At 42.8% G+C, this 20879-nt stretch overlaps 1 protein-coding gene across 8 annotated transcripts in view; it reads left to right on the top strand.

Annotated features, from left to right (window-relative positions):
• TANC1 (tetratricopeptide repeat, ankyrin repeat and coiled-coil containing 1) overlaps positions 1-20879 on the top strand; it is a 277351-nt gene that overhangs the window by 123452 nt on the left and 133020 nt on the right. The window contains exon 1 of one of the 8 annotated variants that reach the window (XM_074399629.1): positions 640-12119. The exons of the other annotated variants lie outside the window; for them this stretch is intronic. The gene's annotated coding sequence lies outside the window, so the exon portion shown is untranslated. Of the gene's footprint in view, positions 1-639; positions 12120-20879 lie in introns of those variants that run through there. 8 annotated transcript variants of the gene reach the window in all.

Here is a 20879-nt window from a genome sequence, read left to right as displayed (position 1 = left end):
ATGTTTCCGCTTTGTAATTTTTCATGCACCCTGTTCCTTGGCTATAAGTTCCCACTTGCCCATGCTGTGTTTGGAGTTGAGTTCAATCTTTCCCCACCTAAAATCCCACTGCAGTGGTCCCTATATGTGTTAAGATGGTCCTGAATAAAGCCTGCCCTACTGTACTTTAAAAAGTATCACTGAGTAATTTTTTCTTTTTAAAAACAGTATGTGCTTCCTTTGATGCTTGAGAACAAACAAGATGCCTTATACCTCATCCCTATGAAATAGATAATAGAAATAATTCAGAAACTATTAGTATTCTTAAGGGATCTCTGTTGAAGGTGATGCCAAGTGCAGAGGTTTGACCTTTTGGACAATTCGCCTACCTATACTCTGTGCTACTACAAATGAATTAATGTTGCTTGGGCCTTAGGATGGGGAACACCTGAGAGACTTCAGGGACGACTGCATTTCAGATATAATTTTATTAAAAAATTCAGTGTGTTAGTGGGACTTCAGGTAGGATTGAATGGCATGGCAAGCCTGGGGAGCGTAGCTACTCAGAGGTTTCATGGAGGTTATAGGCATGGGGGCAGAAGACTCCCTGGTGAGGCCTTGTCTCCTTATATGTGTGTGGACCATGTTCGTTTTTTTTTTTAAGAAAACATCCTTCAGTTTTTCTCCACAGGAATAAAATGTATTTTTGCTAAATTCTTTGCAAGGCCTTAGAATAGAAGGAGGTTAGTAGTTCTGAAACTTAGAAGCTTTTATTGGATTTGGAAAACATGTTCTCTGTATTAGATGTTTTTGGTCCAAATGTTAACTAAATAAACTAAGCAGATACATCTCTAATTGTGCAGTATTTGTTCACTGCCCAAATTTGTACAGCAAATTAGTATCTCACAGTGGTAATTTGGCTTCATTATCTTGGTAATTTTAATTGGAAAAGTTTAGGGCTGAGATGCTGTTTAAAAATGGCAGTGACTCAATACATCAAGTGATGAACAATAGCTTTTTCGGTGTCTAACACAGATTTCTGCTTAAACCATATTGTTGGTAAAGTATCCAGGGCCCTAATGTTCTACCTGCCTGGTTTTAAAAAAAAAAATGACGTGATTGTAAATGTGCACTGGATTTAAAAATACTCATCTATTTTAAAAGCTAGCAACATTGCTGCTAATGATACAGTAAATACAGTGTGTCTGCAGCACCCAGAGGTATGGAGCCACTCCCCTCCTCTCCCTTCTCCTTCCAACCCGGCCCCACAGAGGGTCATGCTCCAGGATCCGGCCAGCATTCAGACATCTGCTCTGAAATTACCTTGATGACTTTTGTTCTGATTTGTAAACCACCCCCCTACCCCACCCCTATTCCTCTCTTTTTAAGGTTAAAAAACGAACAAACAAACTTATTTTACTTGTTTGGATAGAAACTCTTCACTAATTGATGCTAATCCAGAAACTGTCAGGGACTGGAACAATTATTCTTGCAAGGGTCAAATGTTACAAACTCCTATAAGAAATACTCTGAACAACACAGTCTGTGTTAATAAAAAATATATATGTTGGCTGGGTGTGGTGGCTCATGCCTGTAATCCCAGCCCTTTGGGAGGCCGAGGCAGGCAGATCACCTGAGGTCAGGAGTTCGAGACCAGCCTGGCCAGCCAGACCAACATGGAGAAACCCTGTCTCTACTGAAAATACAAAATTAGCTGGGTGTGGTGGTGCATGCCTGTATTCCTAGCTACTCAGAAGGCTGAGGCAGGAGAATTGCTTGAACCCGGGAGGCGGAGGTTGTGGTGAGCTAAGTCTGGGCAATAAGAGGGAAAATCCATCTCAATAATAATAATAATAAAATTTTAAAAAATATGTATGTTAATACAATTGATGATTACTTCCTGGATCTTGGGAATTGTGGGCCAAATAACTTTGCAATAATGTGACCCTGCATGTTACATGATTGAGTTTGTTTCTGTACACTCATATTGAGGGTTGTTATTTTTATTTACTCTGCTGCCGTCTTCCCCTGTTTATTTGGTTTCTTTTTCATTGCTAGAAAATTGTTATTTTGAGTATTGTTTCAAAACTTTTGTTTTTAATCGTAAATGTATTTTCTGTTCATGAAAACAAGTACCAGCATCCATTAAAGTAGTTCTGTGGCAGTTGCAAGTCTTTTTGGATTAATAATTCATCAATATTTGTAACATGTGCTGCTGTTTTCCCAGAGAAAAGCTCATTTCCTGTCATTTATTAGTAATATCATTAGATGCTTTACACAGTATCTGCATTTATTTTCCCAGATCACTCTGGGCCCATTATCAGACAATCTAAAGGTCGTATATGAATGAGAAGCAGCCCTTTGAATGCGAGATGGGGTAAGACAGCAGATGTGACATGTGGGTGGGACTGCCCTACTCCTTGTGTGAGGATACTTCTGCTTCTGCCGCTTCCAGTTCCACTTCTGTCACACCGTGGCCAGAGCTGATGTAGCAGTTTTGAAAATTTCACCTCTGTTTTTTTAAAGGAAAACTGCAAAACTGACAGGCTGTGTAGTAGAAACCATACTGTCCCTTTGATCCTTGGACCATGAGTTAATGTCTGTGAAGGCACTCCTTACCCTAACCCACAAGTATTTCTTGTAGAAAATTTGGAAATCTCATCATTGAGAAAGAACTACTGTTAACAGTTTTTTTCCTAGTCTTTTGAAAAAAATTTGCTCCACCTAAACCTGAGACCACATTATGTAACCCTCTTGTGTGCTGCCTTTTGTCACTTAAGTTTTTTTGTTTTGAGACAAGGTCTTGCTCTGTCACTCAGGCTAGAGTGCAGTGGTGCTGTCAAGGCCCACTGCACCCTCGACCTGGGCTTAAGTGATCCTCCCACCTCAGCCTCGAGTACCACAGGCATGCACCACCATGCCCAGCTAATTTTTTTTCCTTGAGATGAGGTTTTTACCATGCTGCCTAGCCTGATCTTGAACTCCTGGCCTCAAGCCATCATCTTCCCACCTTGGCACCCCAAAATGCTGGGATCACAGGTGTGAGCCACTGTACCCAGCTCTCACTTAATAGTTTATCATGAGCAATTTGCAGTTTACTTGAAGAGCTTGATATTTGTTGTCCATTGTTTCAATATCTTATAACTGATTTTAAACTAATTTCTGATTGTTGGATATTCTTACAAAAAGTTTTTGGCATGTTAAGATTTGTTTTCACTACTCCTGGTGTGAATGTTTTCAATTATGGTGAAATACATATAACAAAATTGACCATCTTAACCATTTTTAAGTGTACAGTTCAGGGGTAGTCACACTAACATTTTTGTATAACCCGTCTTCAGAATTCCCAATAGGAATACTTTTGTCCAGTGATATTTATAAATATCTCTGACATCTCTTTGGGGTAGCAGGTTCCCAGCAGTGGAATTATTGAACTAAATGGCCTGCATTTATAAAGAATCCTGATACATAGTGCCCAGTTATTTTCCAGAAAGGCTATATTGATTTCATATTCCCCCCAGCATTCTTTGAGAGGCTGCTTTTTGAAGTTCACATCTTCTGGGAACAGCTTAAATGGATGGTGCTTTGTACAGCCTAACTGTGGACTACTGAGAATTTTAAGAGGCTGGGAAAAATGATTCTGTAGCCGCCTTCTTTAGAACTTCCCTTCTGTCTGCACTTTTCAGACAATTTTCATTTTCTTTCTTTCCACGAGATTGTGTCAGGAATTATGACAGCTGACTCAACTCAAGTTCATGGTCAGAAAAACATTCAGCTGGCTTCCAATTTCAGCCACCTGGTGAGGATCCTAGAGATCATGGAGGTTCACAGGGATATTCGAGTTGGAGAGGCCTCCAGAGCACATCCTGTCCAGGCCTCTTTGCAGATGTGGAAGCAAAGATCCCTTAGTCATTAGGGAACTTATCCAAAATTCATTCAAGTTATTGGTAGAGCTCGATCCTCCACCCTCCCCAGCATCTTCTCTTAACTCAGCAAGGCTTTGTTCTGCCTGTGTGTTGTTGGCATGTCAGCTGTAAATAATTTGAGTGTGTTCTGATTTCATAGACAGGGTGGGGGACATGGGCTTCAAGTTGTGTGCACATGCATCCATGAGGCTGCTGCTAGGAGGATGGAGAATAACACAGGACATGCACAGTCCCATTTCTCCTTGTAGAGCCAGCTGGTTCTCATCCTTGCTTCTATTGCTGAGTGGTTGGGACCGACCACAGCTGACATCTAACCTTCAGCAAGGACAGTTCCTCCTGCTGGGGTAAATAAGAGAGCATTTTTTGTTTCCTCCTGGAAACTTGTTACATGATGGCCACCTTATTGTGTGCCCAGCTATGAATGTGACACACGAATCTTCTGTTGTGCTTGAACATGTGTTCATACATAGAACCAGTGTGCATGCATTTGCTCTACTTTGAGTCCCTTTATTCCCCTGCCAGTGAGTCCTGGGTGCAATTTGGCTATCCTCTCGAGTCAGCCCAGGAATTGTAAAGGATACTGATGATGCCCAGCTCCTATCTTCAGAGACTCTGATTAAATGTGTATGAAGTATGTCTGGACATTGGGATTTATAAAAAGGCCTCCTAGGTGATTCTAATGTAACAAAGTTCGAGAATCACTGATAAAGTATAGGTGATTATCTCATATAATTGCTTTTCTATGAGGGCAAATACATGTGTATTTATCTTTAAAATTTTGGAACTATTTGAGGAGAAAAATACATTATAGAGAAGTACAAAATAATGATACACTAAATATTGAGTCCCTCTGTACCCCGCCAAAAGACAAACATTTTAATGGTCTCTCCTGCTTTGTTTCTGTAGTTTATAAACAGTAGTAATGCATATTTGTCCATTCCCCAGCATTGAACAGGTAAGTGATTCCCCATTTCCTACTAAAAATAACATTCTTGCATATTAAGATTTAAAGGCATCTCTGATATTTTTATCAGATAGATTATAAAAGTGAGATTACTGGGCCAAAACTTGTTTAACATTGTGAATGAATTATTACATTCTTACTGGTCATTGGTAACTTTTTCTTTTGGAAAATTTTCGTGACAGCTGTCCTGTAGTCTACTGGGGCAAATATGTGTTTCTTACTGATTTAGCACAGCTTGGTTGTTTGTTTTAAGGCCATCAGTCATGTATGTTATTTTAAAAACCTATTTCTAGTTCATCATTTTCCATCTAATTAGGTTAGTGTTTTTTGTCTCACAGAAGTTTTTCATTTCCTCCAATCAAATTTATATATTTTTCTATTGTGCTTTATTCCATTGAATTTTTAAGAGCAGCTTTATTGAGATACATTTGACATATACCACATAATTCACCCATTTAAAGTTTATAGTTAAGTGTTCTTTTCATAGCATTTTCATAGGGTTGTGCAATGATTACCACAGTGTTAATTTTAGAACATTGTTATCTCCTCCTTAAAGAAACTAAAGCAAAACCCCATACCCATTAGTAGTCATTTCACATTCCTTCTTGCCCTTACTCTTCACTCCCTATTTTCTAGCCCCTAGTAACCACTTTGTCTCTCTGGATTTGCTTATTCTGGGCATTCTATAAAAAATAGAATCATACTTTGTGGTGTTTTGTGACTGGCTTCCTTTGTGGAGCATAATGTTGTCTAGGTTCATCCATGTTGTGGCATATATTGGTACTTCATTCACTAAAATATTGTTTGGTAAGAAAACAGAATGAAGTACTGACACATGCCACTCATTTTGTTTATCCAGTCTTTCATCAATGGACATTTGTTGTTTCCACATTGGCTATTTATTGTAAATAAAGCTGCAATCAGCTTTTGTGTCTGCATTTTTATATGGGCATATGGTTTTCCCTCGGGTATATATCTAGTGAGATTGCTGAATCATATGGTAGTTCTGTTTAACCTTTTAAGGTACTGCCAACTTGTTTTTTAAGTGGCTGTACTATTTCATATTACTACCAGCTGAGTGTGAGGTTTCCAATTGCTTCATATCCTTGCCAACACTTGTGATTGTCTTTGGTTATAGCCATCCTAGAGCATGTGAACTGATATCTCTTTGTAGTTTTATTAAGTTGTGAAAATTCTGTTTATATTCTGGATACAAGTTCCTTATCAGATAAATGATTTACAAGTATTTTCTTCCATTCTGAGGATTGCCTTTTTTACTCTCTTGATTATATTGTTTCAAGCACAGGAGTCTGAAATTTTTATAAGGTTCAATTATTTATTGTTAGTCTCTTTTTTTGATGTCATGTCTTAGTAACCATTGCATAATCTAGAGTCATAAAGATACATCTCAAGTGTTTTCTCCTAATCGTTTTAACTCTAACATTTAGGCCTATGATCCATTTTGAGTTCATTTCCTTGTGTGATGTGAAGTAGGGATCAACTTCCTTCTCTCTCACGTGGATACCAGTTGTCCCAGCACCATTTCCTGAAAAGACGTTTCTTTCCCCATTGAATTGTCTTCTCTCAACCAAATCATTGTTGTGCCTTCACCCAGCACTGTTGTTCCTCTTCCCCTCTTGTTCATCCTCTTTCATATGCCTAGGTCAGAACCTTCGCCTTCGGACTTGACCACGGGTATGGCTTGCGGTCAACCCCAGCCTTTCTCTGTGTCTCTCCTTTTCTCTAGGTGAGAAGTAATATCCTTTTGCTCCAAGCACCTGTAGTACTCTGCCTTCTCTTCGCTCTGCGTAACCCTTTATTACACGTCTCTGCCCAGACATTCTGTGACATCCTCTATAAGGACTGCTGTCTTGTGTTTGTTGGCATCTTGTTGTTCCCCTTGGGAGCCCCGAAAACAGGATCCAATCATATCTTCAGAATCCAATCACTTCTTTTATCCTGGTGATGTGGCATAGGTAAGTCACTGTTAAAACCAATAGGATTTTAGTATTCCATGCTCACCCGCTCCATGTGATTGGTTGAAAATACTAATGGATACATAGGCAATTTTAAATGTAACAGTCCTTTACATTTGTAAAGCTGGGAATATACCTTTCTCCATATCCAGAGGAAAGTGATGCTTTAGGGTCCAGCCTCCCTCTTAGGGCCCAGGCTCCCTCTTAGGGCTTTCCTGTCTTCAGGCACTGAGCAAAAGGGAGTATGTCTTCAACTGCGTTTGTCAGTAGCCGCCCAGCCTTGCTTTCCTCCACTCCTGTCTCTCTCCCATTTTCACCCCGTGGCATTTTTGCTGCCTGTTTCCCGCCGCCTGCGGTTAATGATGACTGGAGGTTTTATTCAGTCACACTTTATAGCAGTGTCAGCTGCACCCTGTGGTGGTGTCAGATGGCGGCTGGAACAAACCCAGTGCCATGCTCAGAAATCAATGTTTTCACCTCAAAGAAAATAGACGAGGGCAGGGGCTGTGGTGGTGGGGATCTTTTCCATCATTTCTGATTTACGGAGAAACACCGAAGTCACAGGAGCCCATGTAGGCAATTATATCTGGTGCTAATGAGCAATAGTGTAAAGCAGAAATAAACAGGAAAGAAAACCTGATATTCCAGCTCAACTCCTCAGATCTGCTATGACAGGACCGTGCATATGTCTGTGTCTATTGGCAGGGGTGGCTGGCTGCCTCCAGGCACAGGGGTGGCAGGGGTATGCCAAGCCTGGGGGTGGGAAACTAAGGTGAACACAGGATGGTGATTTCTAGAAGGAAGAGCACAGTGGGAACCAGAGTGCCTTACAAAAGGGAAACAGTACCTTTGGGAATGACTTCATTATCAGGGCCTGGAGTGCTGAAACCAGAAAGCCTTGCCTCAGAGGGGACCTATCGAGATAGCTAACTGTGCCATGGCAAGGAGCCTCTTTTCTGGACAAGAGCTCTGAGAAGTTTAATTTAGAAAACAGCCTTTAAAGGATATGTGATTTTTCTTTCTTCCACCACTAACAAAGTCGTCTTTATTGGTCACAGATCCTGAGTACAGCTAATGAGTCGACCTTTTAAAGAGGCTGGGAGAGTAAGTTCTCTACCCGAAATCAGGAACTGGTGAGACTCCAGTTCAGCTAACGAGATGTAACGGATCCTGACGGATGCAGGCTGTCTCCATCTGCCCCAGTCATGGGCAGATTGGACAGAGCTGGGTTCACTTCCCAGCTTTGTCGGCTTGAGCAGGCTAGCTTAGCTATCGGTGTTCCTTCCTCTTAGACATGGGGTAATAATGGCAAGCCTTTGTTGTTCTGCTGGTATGTTCTGCCTAACGTCTTACAAGACGTTATGGATGGCATGTTTATGTCTCCCCAGAATTTGATGTTGAAACGCTAACCCCTAATTGGGATGCTGTGAAGAGATGGGGCCTTCGGGAGGTGATAAAGTTTTGAAATCAGGAGGGTGAAGCCTCCATGATGCGATTAATGCTGTCATGTAAGAAGAAGACGATACTTAAGCTCTTTTTCTGTTAGTCGTGTGAGGATATGACAGTCCTTCCTTATCTGTGGTTTCAGTTACCTTCAGTCAACTGTGGTTCAAAAATATTACATGGGAAATTCTTGAAATAGTTGAAAACTTGTAAATTGCATGCCATTCTGAGTAGTATGCTGAAATCCAGTTCTTTGCAGCCCAGGACGGGAATCTTCCCTTTGCCCAGTGTCGCCATGCTGCACATGAGACCTGCCTGTTAGTCACTCAGTAGCCCTCTTGGTTGTCAGGCTGACTGTCGTAGTATCACACTGCATGTGTTCAACTCAACCTTATCTTACTTAATCACAGCCCCAAAGCAAAAGAGTAGTGATGCTGGCAATTTGGACATGCCAGGAGAAGCCGTAAAGTACTTCCTTTAAGTGGAAAGGCAAAGTTCTTGACTTAATAAAGAAAAAACATCATATGCTGAGGTTGCTAAGATCTACAGTAAGAATGAGTGAGTCTTCCATCCGTGAAATTATGATGAAGGAAAAAAATTCATGGTAGTTTTGCTGTTGTACCTCAAACTGCAAAAGTTACCACTACTGTGTGTGATAATGCTCAGTTAAGATGAAAAAGGCATTCAATTTATGGGTTGAAGACAACAGAAAAAGTGTTCCAGCTGATGGCAACATGTTGCCAAGAGAAATCATTGAGACTATGTAGAGACTTCTGCAAGAGAGATCCCCTGAAATGAATGACACTAAGCCATTTAGTGCAAGAAGAGGATGTATGTATAGAAAAAACCACAGTGTGTATATAGGATTCAGTACTGTCCTCAGTTTCCACCGGAGGCCTTGGAATATATCCTCTGCAGATAAGGAGGCCCTGCTGTGCAGTGAGCAGGCACTGTCGTCAGACACTGATACTGCTGATGCCTTGATCTGGGACTTCCCAGCCTCCAAACTAAGAAATATTGTTGTTTAAGCTACTCAGTCTATGGTGTTTTTTTTTGTTTGGTTTCTTTAAATTTTTTATAGAGATGGGGGTCTCACCATGTTGCCTAGGCTGGTCTTGAACTCCTGGGCTAAAGCAATCCTTCTGCCTTGGACTCCCAAAGTGGTGGGATTGCAGGTGTGTGAGCCTTGGCACCCAGCCTTCTATGGTATTTTTAAAGTAGCAGCCTTGTGCTTCACATAGGACAAGTGAAATTTAAACGAGATGTAGACTGTAAAGTCTAGGGTTGTCGGGGTTGCAATTTCCAAGTCACCATCTACCCTGGAGCCCACCTTCAGCTTCCCTCATCTGACTTGGTGGCCATGAATGGATTCCCATAGTATCTGTTCCCCTGATTCTTTATCCTTAGCTAAATGCCCTGCAGTGGGATTCCATCCTCAGGGCTGTGTTTTCTGGCAAGGATGTGTAGCCTTGACATGCAGCGCAGCCCTCCTGTGGGGCTTTGTTCCCTGGGAGTAGGACATGAAAGCAGTGGAACGGAGTGGGCTCCAGTTTGAGCTCTGCTGCCAGCTCCTTGAGTTATTCATCCTCTCCTGGTTTGCACATGATTTGTTTGGAGTGATTAAAATGTTATGCACATAGAATTGCCCTGTACAGGAAGCCAGCTCTTAGAACTGGTGACATGAGTGTAAGGTCTAAGAAAGCAATGGTTCTTGGCAGAAAAGAGAAATATAGGTAAAGCAAAAAGGCAGGATGCCTGGTGGTGCCCTGCCTGTGTAATTTGTGAAGCTGCCATGTGCACACTATGGAAATGAGAGCCTGTGATTCATGAAGCTGATGGAGAGTATAAATGCTCCAAGGTGGTCCAGATTTGCCCTCCAAACAATGAGAACAAAACTCTGGTGGAAGCTGAGCACATAACTACATACTGTTCAAAGCTGTGCAACACTGCAGAGTCACACAGGTGCTCCTTACACAGGTAAGTGATAAAGCCAGCACTCGAGACAGAAGCCTTTGTGTCAGGTTACCCTTGAACATCCCTCAAATGGCTTAAATGCCATCTGCAGACATGCTGTCTCTCGAAGGCACTGCCGTTATTCTTCTGCCATTTAAACAGATTGCTGATTATTTGGATGAGTACCCAATGAAGTAAATAGCTTGTACTCTGGACTACACTGTACCAGAAACATGTACCTGGTAAATCAGGGGCACACAGGACCAAGACTGGCTGAGGGACCAGCAGATGAGTCTGTGCCACGGTTGGCTGTGCTGCCTCCTCTTTGTAGAGTACACATAATGGAATGCAAGTGAGGTCATTGTGCCTTGGTCACAACTGCACCATAATGCTAGATGGAGGCATCCTCAGAACACAGCGAGTATGACGGAGGCTTCTATCTTGGGCTGTTTGATGTTTGTTTGATGTTTCACAAGGACTTTGGATTTAACACTTGGATGTTGAAGGTCTTTGGTAATCACAGGAAAATGTATGCCCATTGTATGCATCATAGAATCTAGTGTTAATATTTGATACAGAAATTCTTGTGTGTCTTGAAGTGAGTGAGGCATACAAACTAGAATCTCCTGTTGGCATCAATCACAAAGTGGTGGTGGACTACAGCTCTTCAGTAAAAATTCAGTAGGGATTTCTTTTGTCGAAAGTATTTTACTTTCACAAAATAATTTACTTTTTCAGTTACATGGTTTCTATTAGATCAGATATATGTACTCTGAGAGTTGAATGAATATGTATGCACTCATATATATACATTAAAATCTGAATGTAGGCATGCAAAATATTCTGAGAGTAAGTTTTTCTTTTTTTGTGGAGACAGAGACTCACTGTGCTGCCCCAGCTGTGGTGCAGTGGCTCGATCTCGTCACAGCTCACTGCAACGTTGAACTCCTGGGCTTAAGCAATCCTCCCACCTTGGTCTCCTGAGTAGCTAGGACTACAGGCACATGCCACCATGGCCAGGTGACTTTTTAATCTTGCATTTTCAAAGAGTTAGTGTTCTGCTGTGTTGCTAGGCTGGTCTAAACTCCTAGCCTCAAGCTATCCCCCCTGCCTTGGCCTCCCAAAGGGCTGGGATTATAGGTGTGAGCCATCACACTCAGCCAGCATTTGTTTTTTTTTTAAAGGTTATGAAGTTTAAGCAGATTTTTTTTTCTTTGTAAACCTATGGCATTTTTATTTCTTAATTTTTTGAGATAGGGTCTTGCTCTGTCACCTAGGCTGGGGAATTTCAGCTCATTGCAACCTCCTCCTCCTGGGCTTAAGCTATGCTTCCACCTCAGCCTCCCAAGTAGCTGGGACTACAGGCATGTGCCACCACACCTGGCTGATTTTTGTATTTTTTTGTAGAGACAGGGTTTTTCCTGCTTCACCCTGTTGCCTTCAGCCATATTGCCCAGGCTGGTTTTGAACTGGACTCGAGCAATCTTCCCTCCTTGGCCTTGCCAAAGTACTGGGATTACAAGCCTGAGAAGTTTAAGCAGATCTTAGCTGTGTTAAGTAAACTTGAACTTCTGTATACTGTCCCTTTTACTGCATCCTAAACAGAAAAATCCCACCCAGGATATCGTATCATAGAAGACAGACTGACCTGGGTTCAATCCTAAGTCCTTGTTCTTAGTAGCTCTCTTTCCTTGAAAGAGTACTAGACTAATGTCTCTAATCACTGGTTTCCTTGTTGGGAAAGGAGAAGAATCTGTCTACCATATTGGTCTTTGAGAGGATTGGAAGGAATGTGTAAAGTGTCTGGCTCCTCGAATATGTTGGAAGAATATGCCCTTGCGATGTTCCATCAAACTGGTCCTGACATCTGACATTGGGGTAAATCTCCTCTTCTGTATTTTTTTTTTCTTTTTTTTTGAAAGGGAGTCTCACTGTACCTCCCAGGCTGGAGTGCAGGGGCATGAGTTCAGCTCACTGCAGCCTCTGCTGCCCGGGTTCAAGCCATTCTCCTGCCTCAACCTCCTGAGTAGTTGGGACTACAGGCATCTGCCACAGTGCCTGGCTAATTTTTGAATTTTTAGTAGAGATGGGGTTTCACCATCTTGTCCAGGCTTCTGACTTCGTGATCCACCCACCTCAGCCTCCCAAAGTGCTGGGATTACAGGCGTGAGCCATCGCACCCCACCCCTTCTGCCTTATATTGTCCTCTTTCCTAGATCATCCTCTTTTGCCTTTAGTCTATTTTTTTGACCTGGAGAAGAGAGACGGCACCACTACTTCAGTGCAGGAACCTTTAACATCTAATTGCTTGCCAGGCACAGCAGTGCACCTGTAATCCCAACTACTGGGGAAACAGAGGCTGGAATATAACTTTAGCCAAGGAGTTTGTAATAATCCTGGGCAACATAGTGGGATCCCAGTCTCTTAAACATTTTTTGAACAAAAAATCTAATTACTGACATTTGGACTTGGGTTAGTAAATATTGATGAAACTGTTCAAACCAAATTATTGATCATTGGGATCTGGGTTTTTGAATTGTGTGCATGGCCCTGTGGATGAGCTGATCCATCCACAGCTTCTGTGGGAAGGATCCTGCCAGATACTTCATTAGTTTTATTTCCTCAAGTGTGTGTTGCTTCCAGCTAAATGCTTTGTGCTGATTTATTATTGGCCCTATTGTAGCTTTTATTAAAAGTGATGAAGATCAACCAGTGAGAGCACAAGGAATCAAGTTTTAGAGGAGTGGGAAAAGCAGTTCACAAGACAACCAGCTGATACCAAAGATTTTGGGGAGTGAAGGTAGGGAACAAACCAAGCACCCAAGTGCCTTGGTAAGATTCTCAGGAAGAAATGATAGCAGTGGCCAGGTCAAGGTGCTACTCATTAAATAGCTTCTGAAGATGTACTGTTTACTTGGTTTCAGGTTTTATTGTACACTTAATTTTTTCTTACAGTTGATAGTATTTTAACAGGCAAGCAGATTCTATTAAGGTGTGGGGTGGGGTGGGAGGGAAACATGTTACCTGTAGCCTGAAGTCTTGACTTACACTGTTGCTAGGAGAGCTCCGTGTGACACATGGAAAGGAAAAAATTAAATCTGTTCAGTTCAACATGTTTCCCCTGAAATGAGCAAGAAACGTAGGCTGCTTAAGAGAATCCCATTTTTATTTGCATTTAGACACTCCTTTATTATTTTTATGGTTTACTTTTCCTGTTTCTTCCTATCAAGCTGGAAATTATTAGTTTATATGCCCATTGGGCTTTAAAATAAAGTTCTTTTTATTCTGTGGTCATCCCAAGAGCTCTTACACCCCTAGTTCTCCTGTACTTGTTGGCCCTAGGTTGGTGAGAGACTGTTCCAGCATCCCCTTCTTCGTAAGAGGATATTGTGTAGGTGGATTTGGTGGTGATCTTTATTTTTGGTGGTGATCTTTATTTTTGGTGGTAATCTTTATTTTTGCAAATGGCCTCAGAGGCACTCTTGCGTTAGTAAATCTTTCACGCAGTGATTTAATGAGCTTTCGTAAACGTTTGTTTTATACCAGTTTATTGAGCACTAGCCGTGAGTTGGGCTCTGGAATAGAGATGTGGTGGATGTCAAGGTAAAGAGATACTTGGCTCTAAGCTCTGGGGTCCTCCCAGTTTGGCAAGAGATGACAACCGTGAAGACATTGAGGTGTTACGAAGTGTTGTGACCTCATGGAGAAGAGCATGACTCTCCTTTTGGAAGCTGGTCAGGGGTGTGTGTGTGTGTGTGTGTGTGTGTGTGTGTGTGTGTGTGTGATTGGAGGAGCCAGGAAGGGCTTTATTTTATTCTTCTGGCAGTGATGTCTTTTGACTGTGTTAAGCAGAAGAGGGATGAAATAAATAGATTTATGGGTTCTAGCACAATAACTATTTCACATAGGCCTCCTTGGGGTTGAGACTGGTTGGAACTTTTGTAACGAGTTAAATGTAGTATAGTGGCTTAACTCTGCAGAGGCAGAGGACTGTGCAGTGAGGTGGAGGCTGATTTGAAAAAGTTTTAGGAAAAAGAATCTTTAGGTTGTGGTGTCCTGTCTGTACCTGAGAATTAGGGAAGGAAGAAAACTATAGAATGGCTTAAGACGGGGGCTTCCCAGGCCTTTTATCTCATGACACAAATAGGAGATATTTGTACAGCAAATGGGATCAATGAACTTCTCCTCGGGCACTGCCCCAGACTCTGCCCAACAGTCTGGAGAGCTGAGAGGATCCATATTCTGGCATACCCTTAACTCATTTTTTGCATGCCATTGAGAAGCTTGCCGAGCTCCAGCTTGGTTTCCCAGATGGGTCAAGATTCAAAAAATTCTGTTGTGCCTTGTGGCTTTATGGTCTTACCCCCAATTTAATTTTCATAGTATTTCCAAGGTGGGCATTATTTCTGTGTTTTGGGTGAGGATTCTGAGGTTCTGAAAGATAGAGTATCAACCCCCTTGATCCTGGGCTTCCAAGTAATGCTGTTTCTGCCCTACCACAGGCGTCGGTGCTGGTGTAACTAACCACAGCATGGAACTGTGTGACTTTTCCTGTGCTGAACTTTGGCTGCTCCGCGGAGCCATGTTTCTGAAGAGTGCCAAGGAGCTGAGTGCAGAGCCTGAGCTCAGGTTGCTGGCCTCGAGAGAAGAGAGGATTTTGAAACAAGACATCTGAGGCAGAAGCTGTGAATGTCAAGTATGATAAGGAGTGAAAAGTACCTGTTAGCTTTTGGAAGTGCGATAATTGATGACCTTCGAGCAGAGTCGGCAAACTTTTTCTGTCAAGGGCCAGATAGTAAATATCTCAGGCTTTGAGGGCCACACAGTCCCTCTTGTGGCTCTGTAACTCTGCCATCGTAGCACAGAGCAGCCTTAGACAATATATAAATAAATGAGCGGTCATGGCTGTGTTCCAGCAACATTTTATTTATGAAGACACTCAGTGGTCCGATTTGGTCCCTGGGCTATTGTTGGCCAGTGAGACTTTTGCCTCAGGAAAGGAAAGGCAGAAACGGAAACGTAGCATTTATTCAGAACATGTGCTAGACACTGCATGGACATTTTCAACCTTGCAGTGTAGATACGAACCCTACTTGCAGTTTGTTGATGGAGAGCCCCAGGAGCTTAGATAACTTTCCTGAAGGTTAGATCGCTCGCTGATAACTGGCTGGGATTTGAACTTCAGTCTGATTCGAAAGCTTGGGTCATTTTCACTTTACTTCATTGCCACCCGGAATAATCGCCTTAGATCAGATCACTCTCTAAAGGTGCAGATGACACAGAAGCCCTCAGACTCTGCCTTTCTGCAGTGTCCCTCTCATGACCTTCAGTGAAGCAGTGTTTGCTGCTTCACTCTCCTCTATGCTGAGGGTCAAAGGACTGTCAGGAACACAACCTAAATATAGCATAGAAGGTAAGGGGACTCTCCTGTATGTAACGAGACTTCTTAGTTACCATTAGAGCTGGGGCGAACTATTTTTAATAAAATTTAAATTCAGGATGATGTTAGATTTGTGGAGAAGTTGCAAAGAATAATGCAGAGTTCCGATGCACTTCATACAAAGTTTCCCGTTATTAACATAGGACATTAGTGTGACACACTTGTCACAGTTAATGAACCAATATTGATACCTACTAAAGTCTATACTTTATTCCTTCTTTTTTTTAAGCTTGTACCCAGTGTCCTTTTTCTATCCCAGTATCCCAGAGGACACCACATTGCACTTAGTTGTCACATCTCCTTAGACTCTCCTTGGCTGTGGTGGTTGCTCAGACTCTCCTTGTTTTGATGACCTTGGCAGTTTTGGGGAGTACTGGGCTGCTCTTTTGCAGGCTGCCCCTCTACTGGAATTTTTCCCTGCTGGTGTTTTTCTTATGATTAGACTGGAGTTAACGGGTTTGGGGACAAAACCCACAAAGGTCAAGTGTCTTCTGCTCCCATCTTTCTGTGTATACAGTAGCTACCTGGCTTATCACTGTGTTGACTTTGATCACCTGGCCAAGGTCGTGGGTACTAGGTCGCTCCAAGGAGAAGTTGTTTGTTTCCTTCCCTCCCCCTTCCAAATGTTAACATGAATGCATTTGTGCGCATGCATAGAATGCTGCGTGTGGAGTGTGCTGTGCTCTCCAGAAGGCAGGAAGTCACTGTGTGCAGTCCACACTTAAGGGGTATGGTGTTGTACGTCACCACCGTGAGAGTGGAGGATCTATGTAAATTGTTTGGAATTTTTCTGCATGGGAGATTTGTCTTGTTTCCCATTTATTTCTATCAGTATGGATTCCCCGGAAGGTGAACTTCCAGTGTTGCATTTTGGTGCGATTCAGGGGTATCCAAGCCTTTCTGCCCCACGTTGTTGCCTTGTTGAGATCAGTCTGAGATCAGTCCTCCAGGCACAGTCAGAATCTGTCCTAAGATGGGGGTAGGGAGTTGCTGTGCCTCCGTGGTTTACTTTCTCAATATAGACTATTAGCCATATGTGTATTACCTGAAACCTTAAGGAGAAAGCATTTCTGGCTGGCCGGGAAAGGACACAAGCAAATAAATAATAGCTTTGATGGTGGAGAAACGTCTCTAGCAGGGCTGTGCATCTGAATCGGCATTGAAGCAGTGCCACCTTGTGGTTGATACTGAATGAACGTTGTGTTCTGGGAACAATTTCTGCTGGGATCTGTGATTCTTACCCTTGCTGGCGTGCTGTTCTAGTAGATAAAGTACGTTAGAAAAGAGGAAATAGTTTAAGCTCTTAAAAAAGAAGCTACCTTCTAACTTTGCCTTTGTACATGACTGGGTACACAAACAGCAAACATTTTAAAGGAAAAAGTCTCTGTAGTTATTTTGACATATTAACTGTTACCATATATTGTAAGCCTTTTTGTCTCTGATTGATCAAAATTGTCCAATAGCTGAAGTATAGAAGTAGAATAGGTTGGAACCCTAAACCTGTCACATTTTTCTTTGGCATAGGCAGATTTAGGAGTTGTTTTAATACTCATTCTTTTGTTCCCAAATGTTTTCAGCTGTTTTTTGTACACATGCTAAGAGGTTTGCGCCTGTATGGAAAGTAGCCGGGGAGTCTACTGAGGTTCCCTGTAAGGTGTGGGAATGTGGAGTGGGTTGTAATTAACAGCTGTCTGCATTCTGGATTGTTCAACCCACTGTTTGCATCCACTCTTCAGAACCAGTGGAGGTGGGGAGTTGGGAAGATGATTTAATATGACCTGTGGTTGACCTGACTGTTAGCAGGTGCTAAGCTGGAGATGAGTTTCAGTTGGTTTAAAAAAAGAGGCAGCAGCCACTCTGTTGTAATAAATCATTGTGTATTCAGGAATTCTCGTTTTAATGTAAAATCTTGATCGGCTGTTAGAAAGTAAGGTAAGCAATAACTGGAGTTGCTTTAACCAATAAGAAAAATTGTACAAGAACTCTGTTCTCTGTTGTGTCCTGAATGCTGAACACTGATAGGAAGTCAGGTAGGGCAGCTAAGAGGTCACAATGGCCTGGGTCACCACAGGGGACGGCAGTAGGCACTCTATAGGGTGAGCTGCGGATGTGACTCATCTGGCCCCTCTCAGTGATGTCACAGGTTACCTGTGCAATCCGTGAGTGCAGTTTGTCCTTTTCAGACTCTAACAGATAATGGCTGAGCCCCCATATATGGCTTTTCTCCTGCACTTGATGTTTGCAAGAGGGAAGAGGTGTTTCAGATAAGGGAAAGCACGTGCTTGCAAGTGTGAGCTCATCACCAGCGAGGTCAGAGGAGGACGATGGTGCCTCTGCTCGCAGGCCCAGCCTTCTTCCTGTCCTTGCTTTCAGTCTCAGGCGCAGCCTGTTGTGGGACTCTTGGGGGTTGTTAGAGGCCACTTGCGTGTGTTCTGACATTCCAGCCCCTCTAACCATGTGAGACGGGATTGTGGGCTTCTCTTGACTTCAGCGATAGCATCTCTGTACAGATGCTAGAGACACCCAGAACTTGAGTCTGCTGGGGGATGCAGACAAGGACGTGGGTGACAACAGTGTCTGTGCTGTTGTCAAGTGGAAGGTTCTAGAATTCAGCAGAGGGTATCAGAAAGGAGGTGGCAAGCCTTACCAGCAGGGTGGGCACTGGGGGATAGGGAGTTGACCGTGATGGACTTGGACTTGAGGGAGTGTTTTTTTGTTTGTTTTAAAGTTTTTTGTTTTTTGAGAGAATCTTGAACTTCCCTTGAGTATTCTGAAAGGGGGAGATTGACTTTACACAGAGGAGGGACCATTTTGAGCCTTTTGATGTTGAGAGAAGCATTTTATGTACAAACGATAGGAATTTTTCATTGCTGTTCAGTGCATTATGGTTAAAAATTTTAAATATGACTTCCCACAAGCCTTAAAATTCAATGTGTCAATCTTGTGTTTAAATTTTTAAAATTATGTTTAAAATGAATTTCACTTAAAGCTAAAAACTTTGTATTTCAGGATAGAGTATGGTGGCATGATGTATCATGGCTCACTGCAGCCTCAACTTCCCAAGCTCAAGCTAGTCTCCCACCTCAGCCTCCTGAGTAGCTGGGACTACAGGCACACACCACAACACCTAGCTAATTCTTGTATTTTTTTGTAGAGACAGGGTTTCACCATGTTGACCAAGCTGGCCTTGAACTCCTGAGCTCAAGTGATCCTCCTGTCTCGGCCTCCCAAAGTGCTGTATGAGCCTGTAATCTCAGTGAGAGGCCCATCTGGATGAGCCCCTTATCTCAGGATCCTTAACTTAAGTCACATCTACATGGATCATTTTTCTAAATGAAGTAGCAAATACCATAGATTCCAGGGAGTCGGTCATGGGCACGTCTTTGGGAACATTATTAGTTTACCACACCTTCCTAACACAAGGTAACTTCATGGTCTAATAACATGTTTGTTGGAGTACTAGCTAGCAAGTCCATACATCCTACCAGAAGAAGGAAAGAGAAGAGCAAAACGGGGCTTCTCCCAGCCGGCTCATCTTCGTAAAGTGGCTTCCTTAAAATCCCACCCAATGCTGGCTCACCTCTTATGGGCTCTGTGGACCCAGCTGCTAAGGAGGCTGGAAATGAAGTCATTTATGCACTTAATTGCAGTAGGGTGCTAAAACATTGTCTTTCTTTTGTTGTTTTTTTGAGATGGATCCTATCCCTTATCACCCCAGCTGGAGTGCAGTGGTGCAATCTTCGCTCACTGCAACCTCTGCCTCCTGGGTTCAGGTGATTCTCCTTCCTCAGCCTCCTGAGAAGCTGGGATTACAGGTGCCTCCCACCATGCCTGACTAACTTTTGTTACTTTTAGTGGAGATGCATCAGAAAGAAGTATCTGAAAGAAATTCTTCAGCCCCATCCTCACACCCACCTGCTCTGGCATGCATCCACGTACATCCACACAAAGTGAATCTTCTACCTGTACTCACAGGCCAAGATCAGGCTGCAGTGATCAAGGACAAGAACAGGGATGAGAGATGCAGAACGCAACCATCTCTATGAATACCTGTAAGCATTATTGCTCTTAGTAGGATTTATGAGTTTAATCAGATTAGGTCCAAAGATTAGCTATGGATTGTAGTTACAACCTGACTAGGTTGCACTGAGACCATTAAAAGGGCCAGCTTGGACAATGAGCTACCACTGGACACCTTTTAAGATGGCTAAAACTTAAAAACAAACAAAATATAGTAAAAACTGCTGCTGAAGATGCCAAGCAACTGAAACTCTCATACTGTTGGTGGAACAGTATGAGATTTTCTGTGATGTAGGACGCGAGGGCTTCCTGTATAGGGTGAGGAGTGGAGTGTGTATGTGCGTGCATCAGAGATTTGTTGGAGAAAGCTGGGATAGTCTTGACCTGGTCACTGTGGAGGGTGGAAAGAGAGAGTGCTAATGAGTGAGACATAGGACTGCTTTGCCTTTACCCTCTCCTGTCTGGTTAGGAAGGGGTCCTGGAGCACCTTCTAACCAGTGGAACCTTTCAAGGGACCGTGACCCATGCTCCCTCCACTCTGCCTCAACCCCCCCCCCCCCACAGCCCTCCCCTTCCACATCTCCTGCCCTGACAGAAATGAAGTGGAACTCTGTAGTGGCCACTGTACTGAGTAAATATTGGAGAAGATACTCCGAAATTACAGGATTTCTTAGATGTCACTAGTTTCTAGCAAATGAGTATGACTTACTTTAAAAAGCAGAAAGGAACTTTTTGTTGTTGAAATACATATTTGTGACCCACTTAAGTACATAGCTCTGGGCTAAACACTGTAAGGAAGCCAAACAGAGACAAAAGTTCTCTTCCTCAAGCTGCTTTTACTTTGCTTAGGAAATGGAAAGAGTAAAACCCCCTGCCTCCCGCCTCTGTGGTCCCATTCAGTGACACCAGCCTTCCCCCGAGCCCCCAGCCTCAGGTACAGCTCAATCACTACCTTCCTTCCTCCTGCTGCTGTTTTCCCCAAGTCACTTAACATTGCACTCTGTTTTGTCTTCATACTTGAATTTTGAGCTTTCTCGGCTTGTGGACAAGGTCTTCTTGCATAGCTACTCCAGACAGGCCATGCCAGTGGTTTGCAAACTTGAGTTGGAGACCAGGCAAGATGGCTCATGCTTATAATCCCAGCTCTTTAGGAAGCTGAGGCGGGCAGATCACTTGAG

The sequence above is a fragment of the Saimiri boliviensis genome, chromosome 5, assembly GCF_048565385.1.
Source record: "Saimiri boliviensis isolate mSaiBol1 chromosome 5, mSaiBol1.pri, whole genome shotgun sequence".
Taxonomy (NCBI): Eukaryota; Metazoa; Chordata; class Mammalia; order Primates; family Cebidae; genus Saimiri; species Saimiri boliviensis.
The sequence above is the reverse complement of the archived record's forward strand: the minus strand, read 5'-3'. Positions and strand labels throughout refer to the sequence as shown.